At 33.8% G+C, this 12,342-nt stretch overlaps 1 long non-coding RNA gene across 1 annotated transcript; it reads left to right on the top strand.

Moving 5' to 3' along the window:
• The first annotated feature begins 9,062 nt into the window (after positions 1-9,062).
• Positions 9,063-11,294, top strand: LOC115963846. Its single transcript, XR_004085928.1, has 6 exons — positions 9,063-9,176; positions 9,372-9,558; positions 9,695-9,787; positions 9,904-10,030; positions 10,951-11,060; positions 11,197-11,294. It is a non-coding gene; the product is annotated as an uncharacterized LOC115963846 (long non-coding RNA).
• The last annotated feature ends 1,048 nt before the right edge of the window (positions 11,295-12,342 follow it).

Here is a 12,342-nt window from a genome sequence, read left to right as displayed (position 1 = left end):
CAACGTCCTCGGCCAAGGCCAAGGCCTAATATACGAATTTGGGCCCTTATCCCTACATATATATATATATATATATATATATATTTGTTTACTCTAATTTTTTTTTCCATCAAATTGAATAGGTTTTGTGTATTTTTTGTCTTTTGTTTAAACTAATTTTATTAAGTTTTATCCGATTTATACGGTTATGGTTTGAGAATCAATCATTAAATATGCTTAGACATGATTTTTTTATTGTTTTGTATATTGTATATGAATTAAATGTTTATGACATGGGTTCCACCGGTGATATGTTGTTACACATCTATGCTTAATATGGTTAGACATGATTTTCTATTATTTTGTATATTATATATTAACTAGTCACTAGCCTGTGCTATGCACGGGAACCTACATATTTGTGAGGTAGACTAAAATAATTTTATAAAATTTTAAATTGATTAAGAAACTACACCATTGCATGATTTGATTTTGTATGACTTCAATTTGTGTTACAATTTGATGAAGAAGTCATTACTTGAACATGTAATGGCTTACAAAAAATTTGTCAGACAATTTCAAATACTGCAAAAATAACTCAAAAATTCAGATATTAAAACTGCTAAAAGACCAAAAAATATTAAAGAATCAGATGATTCACTACATAGAAATTATTGAAACAAAACAAAATATATACAACTAAACAATAGAAAAATATAAAAGAAAGATGGGTTACATTCAAAAGAATAATTTCAATTATTGCAAGCTTTTTTATCTTGTAAAAAACCGTTAAAAAGAGTTTGGTGGCTTATGTACGAAAATTATTTTTTAAAGAAGTTGCAGTAGAATTATTCTATTATCCAAAGAATTTGAATTTTATCAATAGTTGATGATTTTTATATTTATCCAAATGAAGCCACGTTTAGGATAATCTTAACATAGGATTTATTCAAGTTTTTTTTTTTTTTTTAATCAACTTTTGAGTTTGAGTTTAAGTTAGACTTGCTAGAAAGATAGAATTTCACTCCTTGTTAAGTTTGGACCAAACAAAAATAATTTTGTTTTAAAAAAATGATAATGGTGAGTTTGAGTTTAAGTTGGACTTGTTAGAGAGATAGAATTTCACTCATTGTTAAATTTGGACTAAACAAAAATAATTCTATTTAAAAAAATGATAAAAAATGATGTGTTTGAGTTTAAGTTGGACTTAATAGAGAGATAGAGTTTCACTCCTTCTTAAGTTTGGACTAACCAAAAATAATTTTATTTAAATTAAATGATAATTTTATTTAAATATTGTGTTGACATGGAAAATTGTGGGAGTTTTAGAGGTTTCGGTTTTATATATAAAGATAGAGTTTCACTGCTTGTTAAGTTTGGACTAAAAAAAAAATAATTTTATTTAAATAAAATGATAATTTTATTTAAATATTACGTTAACGTGGAAAATTGTGAGAGGTTCAGAGGTTTCGGTTATATATATATATATATATATATATATATATAGATTACATGTTTATGACATGGGTTCCAATGGTGATATGTTGCTTACATCCCTGAATTTCGACTTAGAGAACTGTAAAGACCAGAAAAACTAGCGGCCCAGGCCCACTTAGAATAGTGACTAGATCAGTTCAACCGTGGCCTAAAATGAGTTTGTAAGAGAGGGAAACAAACAACATAAGGGGGGCTTTGCCCGAGGATAAAAATAAGGAAGAAAAGGAAGATGTTATTAAATGGATGTACTAATTTCTCAATACAAGCTAGCCCAAGGAGACCACCGCTACATAAGAAATGTTACTGTTCACTCTCTTCTTTCAGTGTTCTTGTTCCTTTTCTATATCCTGATACTTGTGTCTCGATCTTTTTCTCTGTAAACCCTCTTTTTCTTATATATTCCTCCTTCCCTCATATCTCAACCTTCCATCTTTACCTAACAAACTTCCCCTCATGACACTTGTCTCTTTTTACATCTGAAGAAGGTGGTGGAAGGGGTCTGCTTAGATATGACCTACACTGTTCAGGTCACTTCCTCATCAATGCAGCTAATAAAATTGTTGCCTACCATTTAATGCGGAGGCAACAGGCTACTCCAAACGAGAAACTTCCCCTATGACCACTGATTCTCTCTCTTCAAATCCTTCTTCCCACTTGGAACGCCTCAGAGTCCTTTGACTCATCCCTTCCTCCTCGGGCTCGTGGCCCGTGGCATCCCCGCACCAATACTGCAACTCTTCAACTTCATCCTTGGGCACCCACAAGAACAATCTTATTTTTAGCTTATTATTAAGCATGTCCTAATATAAATTCGATGATAAATTGTTCTATCTATTTTATTATTTAATTTTACTTAAATTAGAAAATGTTTTCTTATTTTCTTTAGTTAACACATGATTCTTGATTAAGTCGTGCATCGCACGGGCATAATAATAGTATATAATTAAAGCCAAAACTGAGAGAAATCCAATTATAATCTAAATTGAATTCTAATTTTTGTCTAATTTTAATTGTGCAATGCGTCTTATATAAGTTTTAAAACAATTTTGTTCTAAGATAAATAAACCATCTAAACTCAATAGATGAAAGAAAAAAAAAGTAAACTCATGTGTATATCCAAAAAAAACTAAAATAAATAAATAAAAGAGAGTGAAAGAGAGAGTAAAACTCATCTATAACTTAAAAAATGTGTAACTCTTACAGTAGGTATATTTTGAACACATATGTATAATTGTGATTGTTTTTTATTATACCGTGCACAGACATGAATTATAACATTTTAGTACTCACTTAACATTTTAATTCTTATTTTTCACATCTAAACTAACACTATTCCCTTGTTTATTCATTTCACTCTCTTCCTCACTCTCTTTCTTCACCCATTGCAATTTCTCTCTCTTCCTCTATGTCTTTTTCTCTCTTTCTTCACCCACAATCAACACAAGCCACCACCACCATTAACAGCCACCAAAATCACATACATATACCCAAAAAACCAAATAAAAAATTCACATAATGCCCATTCTGAAATCACAGTCACATACCTAAATCCAAAAAATCACTTACCCAGATTTGCTGACCCAAATCTTCAAAACTACTGACCCACCAATTATGACCACCACCACAACCACCAATCTACACTTTGGAGGGCGAAAAATTGTTGAGTGACCACACAAAGTGTATGAGCTCGTGATAGGACATAACCCATGAAGATAGGATGAGATACCTAATCCCGATAGGTTAAGCAGCTCTCAGAGAGAGAGGAGTTTGTCGAGAGAAAAAAGAGAGAGAAGATATTTTTAATTTTTTTGGGAAGAGAGAGACAATAAAATAATATATTTCAATTTACCCACATAGCTATAGAATCCTTATTTTTATGAATTTATAGTTCACAATTGCTAAAATTTTTAGGCAATACCCACCTTGATAAAGGTCGTTGTTGGGGCGTGTTTTTCTAAAATGGCAATTTTAGGGGTTTTACACCCTCCAATGCTAATACTCTAAGTATCAACATCAGTTGTTCTAAAAATATTTCATTATAACACATCAAAAAACTATTTAATTTTTTTAGCACATCAAGAAGAAGCACCAGTCTCCGTATTCTGAGAGCACCTAAAAATTACTCATTTAGAACTACAACGGTTGTTCTTAAGTGTTCATAATTAGTCTCAGCAAAAAAAAAAAAAAAAAAAAGTGTTCATAATTAGATTTGATTTAAAGTCAGCTATTGTTTGATCATAACCTAGGGGAATTGTGGTCATTAATATTATGGGTAAACTATATAATTAGTCCTCAACCTTTACACTATTAACTCAATTTAATCCCTAACATTTCAAATATGTTAATTTGGTGCCTAACATTTTGGTATTGTGTTAAAATGGTCTCAACTGTTAAGTGATGGATGAAGAATGCTGACGTGGCTAATAGTTAAAATAAAATATTATTTTTTTGCCACATAGACTTCCACATGTATTTTCATGTCAGCATAAACTTTTTTTTTTAAAAAGAAAAGTGCCAACATGTCCTTCATATATATATATATATATATATATATTTCTTTTCCTTTCATTTTCTTTTGCTTTGCTTTCTTGGGAAACAAACGGGATTATAGACCTAGAATTGAAAAATTCAACATCATTTTCCTTGCATTTTCTTAGCAACCAAATCAAGGGAAAAATCAAACTTTGAAGCTTAAGCCACTTACCCAATTTCCTTGTTCTTCTTGCTCGCTCTCCAAAATATCTTGCTTAATGAAATCAAAATTTTCCTCTTCCTAGGTGCCGCCAAAGTGCTGTGCTTGTTGGCATCATCTTATACCTCTTCTTTAATCCTAGTCCCACCCAAAGATCAAAATAGTTCATAAAATTCTTTTGTGTTACTAACAATTTGTTGTTAGGCCTAGTGTTAGACTTTATCAACAACAATTCAATTACACCTATGAGCTATGAAAATAATAATGGACTTTATGGAGGGCCTTTTAATTTCTATAAGCAACATAAATATTGTGTATTTGAAGTTTCTTTCAAAAATGTGTTTGTAGTAGGGGTGTGCGTGGCTCGAATTGAGCGGGTAAAAGCCAATATTTCTATCCAATCTACCACTAGTAGGTTGGGAAAATTCCAATCCACCACCGACTCACCAAAGTCTAAATCCGGCGGATTAGTTACAAATTTTCGCGGTTTCAACTTGGCGGGTTAGGTGGGTTGTGCGGGTTGGCGTTAACAATGTTATTTTTGAAAAAAATTATCACAATCTGCAATTTATTATTGCTTAATTTCAAAATATAACTAATGCACACAAAACATTAAAGGTAGATTTCATTGAACAATCTCAATTCCAACACAAACATAGGGTCATTAAAAAAGAGATATATCATCTCTAATAGACCATGTCTTCACAAAAAAGGAAAAAGAAAAAGAAAAAATAGTAGGCTGCTGCCTTACAATTGAGGAAAATTAAATCAACAAACCCAAAGTCTTAACATTCCCAAAGTCACATCAAGGATTCAAAATAATAACATACCAGCATAACAATGGTATGCATCATCTCATGATTTACAAGAATATATAGGACCCAAATCAAAAAGTCAAACAACATACTCAATAAAAATATAGATACAAACATTAAGCAATACAAGACATAAGAACAACTACCTTTGTGGTTGTCTAGGAGAGTACATAGTTGATGGAAGGTGAAGAATTGAAGGGGTTAAAAAGAAAGAAAAAAGAGAGGCTTCAAAAATGTTGAGGAAGAAAAAGACGAAACAACATGAAAGAAGGAGGGAAAGGAAGTGTCTGAAGGTGAAAGCTAAATACAGATTGTATGTAGTATACGGTTGAAGTGATTTTATGGTTTTAATGTTGACTTTTTATATTTTGTATAAGGAATTGATTATTGATTAGTTGTAAAAATTGATTAGGTGAATCGATTAACTTTACCTACAAAATATACGGTTGATCAGTTTAAACTAATATATATATACATATATATATATATATATTATTTATGTATAATTAAGTAGGTGGGTCGAGTTGTAACTGGTTGACAATGTTTCAATCCGTTATCCAACCCAATTCGCTATTTTGGGCGTCTAACCTGCCCAACCCAAACCACCTAACTTTTGACCCGCACAGACCAAGCGGGTCGACTGTGGATCAAGCAGGTTGGCAGGTCAAGTGGATATTCTGCACACCCCTAGTTTGTAGTTAGTTTCGTAACTTTTGCTTTTTCATTAATATTGTTTTTTCCCTGTTTGATTCGGAAAATTGCAAGAAAATTAAGTTAAAATTTTCAATTATGGGTTTTATAATCCCATTTGTTTCCCAAGAAAGCAAAGCAAAAGAAAATGAAAGGAAAAAAAGAAAAACAAAGGACATGTGACACCAGCATTTTTTTTAAGTTTATACTAACATTGCAATCCATGTGGAAAAGAAAATTTTATTTTAACTATTACTCAAATTAACACACTTGAAACGTTAAGGATTAAATTGAAATACAATATAAAGGTTAAGGATTATTTATTTAGTTTACCCTAATATTATCTACAAAATCCAGTCCATACATAGTCACAGCAAATGGGTGAAAAGAAATCTCCTTGAGTTTTATCTAGCAAAAGGAGAGCGAAAATTTGCATCTGCATGAGCCCACTACTGGTCATCGCTTGTAAAAATTGAGGGGGAGATAGCAATGTTCATGAGGTTCTACAAATTTGTCAAGCCAAATACTAGCGTATCGTAATACATTAGTTTTGGTTCAACGTGCACGCATATATATATATAAATATGCCCTAGGAGGGGTGGCCCAGTGGTGTGGGATCTCGCGTGCATGCTCATGGTCCCATGTTCAAGTCGTGGCGGGTACCATGTGGGGGGGGGGGGGGATTTTATGGCATGCATTGCGTCCCGCACTATGGTTCTCTTGGGGTGCTAGGGTGAGGTCTTTGGCACCCCGGTCATAGTAGCTATAGCTTAATCCAACATTCCTTAGCGGGGGGTGCCCCTATTGGGTTACGCCCTAGGGGGTAAGTCACATATGGTCCCCCCGCCCCCCTTTCGATTATCAAAAAAAAAAAAAAACCACAGATTATAACAGGACACATCACAAGCCACCAATATAACATATTTCAAATATATAGATGTGTTTAAGAAAAGCAGTAGATCATAATGTTAGATTTGATGTCCAAAACGAACTCAAAAGTTAATACTAATAGTGGTGCATAATGGATTTACAATAGAGATGTTTTTCATACAGAAAGACAAATACTTCTCCAGGCAGTTACTTCCAGATATGTGCTAGCAACTATTCAGCAACTCCCAGAAATGTGGTATCACCCTTCATTGAATAAAATAAAAATATTAGATTCAACTTTGAAAAGTACTAAAAATGAGAATCATTTTTTTTTATTATATTTTTTTGGATTTAGAAGAACAGAAGGTTTAAATGCTATTTATCGAATTTTTTTTTAACAACAATTCATGTACAAAAATTTCACAAAAAGAACTTAGTAATCCTGTAAAAAGTATGCTCAATAATAATATTTTATAGAATTAAATTCATCTTTTACCATTTTCATAGTGAAATTCTTAAAATTTTCATTTTCAATATAAATTATAAAATTATCTATCAAAGTAAATAAAAAACATTTTAATGAGACCAAGTCTTTGAAGACATAAATGATCCAAGACTTTAATAGATATTAGAGCACATTTTACAATAATAAAAAATGAAATTGAGAAAACAAAAACTACCTCATCTCAATAACTACTAGACTAGTGTCAGAGCTTTTGTTCTTGTTCAACAATCTAGTGTCAGAGCTTTTGCTAACTCAACATCTTATGCTTTTGTTTGTATGATTATTGCTGTCTTTGCATCCTTGCAATTTCTAAGAAGAGTTGTCTCATTGCATTTATTGTATTTTTTATGAAGCAAAGTGACTTTTAGTTGAAGCACTACACTGTTAAATTGCTGTATGCTACTCCTTGTGCAGGTGTCTGGCTGCATATTACAGCAGCAGGGTGTATCATCTCCTGTTAGAAATATAATCGGTTCTGCTCCACTCAAGCATAACCAGCAGCGTGAAGGTAGTGGAAGGATAATCAGAAGCAAACTTTATAAACAAGGATTCACGTCAAAGTCAGTCTTTTGTGGGCCAGTCAGAGAAGCAAATCCAGAGAAGGACAAGCGGCCTCCTCGGATCCCACATACACAATTGGCTTTGAAGGACACAAATTCAACTCCAGAAAATAAGGTTGTTGCGAATGACTTTCCTGGATTTTATAGTGAGAAGCAAGAAAAACGTTCAAGAATATGGATAAGCCTGATCGCGGTGTATGGGCTCCTCTTCGTTGTTCAGATGGAACTCATGCTAGTGAAGAGTCTTTGTCGTCCGGTACATCACAGTCGCTGCTAGATTCTTCAGAAGGTACAACCATTTGGAACATGTAATTATTGGTTATGTAATGTACTGGTTTTTACAAATTATAGTCATAAGTGAATGGTGCTAACATTAAGGAATCATTTTAACTTGACTTCAAAGCACTTCAACTCATACATAGGTTGGAGTCACTGTCCATTGCAAGAAGTATGAAAGTGCTTATGAGGCATATCTTTGTTTTCTCAAAGAGATTTTTTTTTTTTTTACTATTTCCTGCTTGTGATGTTGCAGGATCTCATGGAGATATGAAATTTGACATGGCAAATGCTCAGATTGGGGAAGTTAAAAACCTTGGAAGTGGACGTAGTAGCCATTCTTCCTTTGATAACGGTAGATTTTAGTTTGGAAACTCTGATCTTCAACATTGCTTCTGATTGTACATTCCTCTGTGTGTTTCTGTGGGTGCATTTGTGATGCTTGTGTTCTGTATCCCACTCCCACAGATTAAGTGTTTGCATTCTATACTTTGGTTGCCGTGGGCCAACACATGGCTAGTAGTTTATTTGGTGGTTGTAGTTAGTAGTTTATGTTGACATAGCTAGTTACCTTTACCAAATAATTGGATGAATCAATTGTCTGATAGAATATAGCTAGCTTGTACGCTTTGATTTGTACTGGTTCTCAGATAAATCATAGTTTCATCAATATTGTTGAATTGCAACTAATATGACATAACATATGCAAGCAAAGTTGTTGTTATTATTATTATTATTGTTTATTTATTTTGGGGGGGGGGGGGGGGTGGTGTTGGTTTTGTAAGTCAAGTTTTATGTTACTGATTTGTTAAGGAAAGGCCATTTTCTTATGAGTCATGGCCTCATGTTTACTGCTTGCTACTTTTGAGCAGGTTTTGGACACTACATTACAAGACAATTTTGTTCCAAATGACACAAATTTGCATGCTGACAGAGAGTATTGCCAAATTGTTACTGGACCCAACATGGGTGGAAAGAGTTGCTATATTCGCCAAGTTGCTCTCATTGCTATCATGGCTCAGGTAAAATTAAGGCTCCGACTGCTATGACCAACTGATTTTCATTTCTTGTTCTTCTTCTATAATGCTAACTGCATCTGTAACGTTGCTAGCTGTTGCCAATGTCCTGACTGATGCAGTATGGTATATTCACTATCTATTGTATTATTTAAGGCTGTAGCTCGCTGTGGAAATGGTGAAAATAATGAATGGCGCCCAGTGGAGGCTGCTCTATTTTGCATTCAGGCTATATCAATTTATGTTTCAGTTGTTGAAGCTGAAGTAATGCCTCAGGTATAATGTCAATCAACTTCCTCATGTTCTTTGTTCTTAACTATTTGCTGTGTCATACTAATTACTCCCTGCTGGTGAGAATATGGACATAAATCTACAATAATATCTTCCTGCCAAAGTTCTTGTTGTTCGTGTGGCCTGTGCGTACCTATTGTACATGTGGAATTCATTAACAAAATAATTTTCTAATTGAAGAGTGCCAGCATTTGATGATGCTGTCCAAAGTGCTTTAATTGTTGGAGATTACAAGGAGGCAGTTGCACAGTGCATATCTGCAAATAAAATGGCTGATGCTTAAGTTATTGCTCATGTTGGTGGTGCATCCTTGTGGGAGAGCACACGGGATCAATACTTTAAGATTAGCTGATCACCTTACCTAAAGGTAATTTATTTATCTTGAATAGCCTCATTTTACTTTGATGAACATAGGAAGCTATGTAAAATTTTTTTATCTTATCAATCGATTATTAACAATGTATTTATAATGTCTCTTTCATACATGGGGGTTTCATTTTCAGGTTGTTTCTGCAATGGTGAACAATGATCTCTTGAGCCTTGCAAATACAAGGCCCCTCAAATTCTGGCAAGAGACACTTGCACTTCTCTGCAGTGTAAGTTTTATTACTCCTGGCAAAGATAGAGTTCTTTTTGTGACATTCCAGTGCATTCTCGCGCCTTATCTATTTGAAGCTTTCGGGTGTGACTTACCTATTTGAAGCTGTTGTAGGATCAATTCTGTTGGATCAGTTTAAAGGTCAGGTTACAGTGACAAAGTTCATTGCTGAGCAAATCATCTTTTGCATTGGGAGCTTTGCAGTGTTTCTATGCTGGAATTAAGTCACCACTTACATTGGGTATAGTTTAGTTGTAAATTTTGTTCTTGTCAGTATCATTTAGCTTTAGCAGGTGCTCAACTGACACAGTTCATATAATTGCAATATCCATTGATGTTCATATCATTTAGTAGCTGGTTTCATTGTTGTAAATCCTCATTGCATATCATGTCATTAATATGATTCTTCAAGATACATCAAGTCTTGCATGTTGTTTTCCAGTTTCATTTTCAAAACACTATCTTTCTTGCTTTTCTTATGTTGCTATTTTTTTGTAACCAGTGGCTTTCAGTCACCTTTGTGGAATTGGAAAAAGAAAAGTTGGTTGTACCCAATGCACAAAGATCCCACTTTTATGCAGTCTATAGGTGATTGGTAGGCAGCCTTATCAATAAAAAAAAAGTGATTGGTAAAGAGTCTTACCCTCAACTGTTTTGGAGAGGCCAATTCCTGAACTCAAACCTTAAAAATGACATGAATGGAATAAGATGGTGAGTCAAAATTGAAATGTCTAGCCCCATGGCCTTTGCCTTAGCCAACTGGTGTGGTTTTGACCAACTAGGAGCCCCCATGTGTGATCTTGTATCTCTCATGGAAAATTGTTTTTTAGTGTTTAATAGTTGAATTTCCGTTTTCAATCTGCCATATATAATGATATCAAGAAATTGGTAGAATCTCATTTACGTTGACATGGGATGAGCAACCATCATCTAAGAGACCTGGTTAGTTTCATTTATTATACTAGCAGATCTACTTCACTAGGTGATTAGAACAAATTAGTTTCCATCAAATCTTTTGAATATAGATGACTTTTAATAGCATAGAATTGGATGCTAACATTGTTCTTTTGAATATACTGATTTTTATGGGGCCTGCTCTATGATATGGCTTTTTTTTTTCGCCTCAATATGTGGTTTCAGTTGATAATTCGTTTGTTGCAGAGAAAGAAGCCAGGGCGATGCCTCTTGAAAATTCTCAAACACAAAGTGCAGCAGTTTATTGGGCTGATCAATCCAATTGTGGCTATGATACCTCTCAAACATATTATCAGGTGTTTATTTGTGACTCTTTTCTGTGTGATATAGTTGTCTCAGCTGCTGTTTAATTGCAAACATTGTTGCATTTCTCCCAGTTATTCTAATGTGTATTTTTTTATCCTTTGAATTTTTTTAATGCATATTGTTTAGGAAACTGAACCATCACAAATGCAGCCTAGTGGTCCCAGCAGACCATATGGAACTCCTGCTCCGTATCAGCCCCCAATATATTCCTTCCATCACAGACTCCTTCCCAGGTATTTTTTGTTATATGGTTCATCTAGTACTATTGGTTTTTATTTGGTGTTTAGTATATAAAATTCCTTGGCAATGCTATAGACCAGCTAAGGAATTTTGCTTATTTGTAGTTTGTATCGTGTTTATATGCTGCCCAACTATTACATGGACCAATTATATCCACTCTGTCTAACATGGTAGTAGTTCACTTATAAATCTTCTGAATCAAGAATGTGATTTGAGAGGGTTCATACATGAATTTATTGATTATAGTGATGCCTAAGATCCTATAATTGACATTCCTGGAAACGAAAGCCTTCTCTCTCTCTCTCTCTCTCTCTCTCTCAGATCGTTTGCTTTCTTCCTAATCTGATTTTATTAGTTTCTATGCACACAAACACACAAATGTATTCTTTTTGATGTACAATGAAATCATAATCGGAGAGTGTCACTGGCAACCTGCCATCAATCTCATCTCTATCCATTTTTACCTTCGGTTATTCATGTTTGTTCTCTTTGTTGTCTAATTCTGTCAGCTGGAATTGTTTCTGACCATTTAGTGCCCCTTAAATGCTCATTAAGAGCATATGATGCAAAATAAAGCAGCCTTTTCTTTATATGCTCCCAACCTTACATAATTAAAACAGTGCACTAATCTAGAGTAATCCAATTGTTTTACATGACACATAATGAGTCTCAATTTAGTTTGTTTTAGAAGTTCTCTTTCTTCTTTGTTGATCTTTGACCACGACCAGCTCATCTTTTTTATTGAATTGTCTTTGCGTGTTTTCAGATTTGTTTCCAACAAGTGGTTTAGGCTGTGTTTGGTTCATGTAAAATATTTTCTGAAAAATAAATATTTTTACCTAGACACTACATCCAATAAATAAACTCATTGATGTGGCTGATAACAGCTTCGAAATCTCTCAAAATTAACTTCTCATTTATGGACCCTTTCATGAACACTGACTCCAAGACACCTCCTTGAAAGTTTGAAACTATAATGAACTTTATTATTAGGTTGAGGTTCCAAGATCTTTGATCACAAGTATGGATACT

The sequence above is a fragment of the Quercus lobata genome, chromosome 10 (assembly GCF_001633185.2).
Source record: "Quercus lobata isolate SW786 chromosome 10, ValleyOak3.0 Primary Assembly, whole genome shotgun sequence".
In the NCBI taxonomy this organism is placed as follows: domain Eukaryota; kingdom Viridiplantae; phylum Streptophyta; class Magnoliopsida; order Fagales; family Fagaceae; genus Quercus; species Quercus lobata.
This window is presented reverse-complemented; position numbering and strand designations above follow the sequence as displayed.